Here is a 2,399-nt window from a genome sequence, read left to right as displayed (position 1 = left end):
ATCTTTTCAGAAATTAAAGGATGAAATTACAATGTCTGGAGTATTAAATTAAAAAAAAAAGATGTTAGCATGCTACCATGAGGAACCTTAATTAGGGTTGTGTCATGATGATGTATTAATAATTGTGTCTTTTGACATCATGAAAATGGATGGCAACCTGCAAAACAACTGCTGACTCATAACAATGCATTCTTTATTTTATTGAGTTATGTTTATTTTCTTGTGTTCCTCTTGATAATCAACCAAATCATTATTTAATTCTACAAAATAAGTTCCCTTGCCATCCATTTTCGTTGTAGAGCTTGAGAAATTCAACTATGCAGCTTCCAGGAAGTCCTTAGGGAATCATAGTCCTAGGAGATATAGACACACACACACACACACACACACACACACACATACATACTTCAGCATTAATTTTCTTCGGAGAATCTCTGATTTAGAGAGTCCCCCACATACAACCTCTCAAGAATTAAAAATATGGGGTGAGATAATCCCCAAGACTCTGATTAGACTACAATACGTGAATACTGATTTTGCTGTTGTTTTTCAACACTCAAATGTATTTGAACTTGTTTACAGCACAGTCTATACTTTTTTTTTAACATCTTTATTGGAGTATAATTGCTTTACAATGTTGTGTTAGTTTCTGCTATATAAAAAAGTGAATCAGCCATACATAATCTTTGCTGTGCAAAAGCTTTGAAGTTTCATTCGGTCCCATTTGTTTATTTTTGGTTTTATTTCCATTTCTCTAGGAGGTGGGTCATATGACCTTGAGTTCGTGCATAGCACATTAACATAGGTTTATCTATACATTTTAATCATTTCCATACCTATGTATACTTTATCTGAAGAAGATACTCTCCATACATCTTAACAGAAGGCTTAAGTAGTTGAATGATAGAGACTGTATTTTTGTAGCAGAAGGTCACAATAAAATATGTGCTCTGTTAAATATGGTGAGTCGCCTTGGGTCATGTGCTGAGACTGGTTGATGGTGCTTATCTCTACACACAGCTCCTCCTGCCGTTTTATGGATTTGGGTGAATATTCTTTTATATCAAAGACTAAGCTGCATGTCTGGAGAGGACGTAAGAGAGAGTAGTGTTTTCCTTTAAATCTTAGAGTAGTGCTATTATGTGAGAGAAGGTTATAGCTGCCTTCCCTTGCTGGTCTGTGAAGTTGTCCTAAAGGTATTGATTATTTTCCAATGAAATCCATGTCTCCTCTCAGAGAGCCCTCTGCATGCTCAGTTACATCAGGGCTCGGCTCCCATACACTGGGGAGAACAAGATAGAACAACCTGTCCTTTTTGAAATATTCTCAGTGCACTGTGCTGCATTTACTACCTGTGGTGGTTCGTTTTAAATGCCAGTTTGACTGGGATAAGGGATGCCCAGATAGCTGATGAAACATCATTTCTGGGTGTGTCTGTAAGGGTGTTTCCAGAGGAGATTAGCATTTGTGTTAGTAGACTGAATAAAGAAGACCACCCTCACCAATCTGAGTGAATATCATCCAGTTCACCAAGGGTTTGAAGAAAATAAAAGGGCAGAGGAAGGGGGAATTTGTTCTCCGTTTGATCTGGGACACCCGTCTTCTGCTCTGTCATCAGCATTCTTGGCTCTTAGGCCTTTGGAATCATACTGAATTATACCACTGGCTTTACTGGTTCTCCAGCTTGCAGACAGCAGACCGTGGGCTTTCTCAGTCTCCTTAGTCACGTGAGACAATTTCTGTAATGCGTCTCTCTCTATCCCTGTGTATGTCCTGTTGGCTCTGTTTCTCTGGAGAACCTGATGAATACTGCACAAATGCAACTTGTTTGGCTTATCCTGCCTCTCTCTGTTCTAACTCTGTTTATGGGCCTTACGCTAAGTTTCAATTATTTGTTTACACGTTTGTCCCAGTAATATGTCTTTGAGAGCAGGGCCCAGTTCAAATATGTATTTGCTTTGTTACCACTGAGCATGGACCCTAGCACACACTAGATGCTTTATAAAGGTAGGGGATGAGGAGATTTAAAAGAAAGAACAGAGGGAGGGAAAGATTCTCCTGATAGGTCACTCCTTGGACACCTACTGGGCTAAATTCTCTGATTGCTTCTCTGGGTCCTATAGTCTTGGCAATCTTGCTAGCAGTTTCTAGTTTCACTTAAACTTGGTTTCTGATGAATTCTAATGTTCCCTTAACTCTCCTCTCTTTAATATCCCCAGCTGGCTAAGAGGCCCCGGATTGGCATTGCCTATGGCTAATTCTTCAGGACCATTCTGAAATAAAAGCGTGAGGAATTGTTGAGTGAGTCTTAACCCAAAATGAAAGTCTCTCCTCAAGAAATCCTAAGTGGAAGCTGAGTAAAATTGATCTCCTCAGAAAGAAGTTCCCCTATTTTGAAT

Source organism: Neophocaena asiaeorientalis, unplaced genomic scaffold, assembly GCF_003031525.2.
Source record: "Neophocaena asiaeorientalis asiaeorientalis breed wild unplaced genomic scaffold, Neophocaena_asiaeorientalis_V1.1 scaffold130, whole genome shotgun sequence".
NCBI classification, from domain to species: Eukaryota; Metazoa; Chordata; class Mammalia; order Artiodactyla; family Phocoenidae; genus Neophocaena; species Neophocaena asiaeorientalis.
This window is presented reverse-complemented; position numbering follows the sequence as displayed.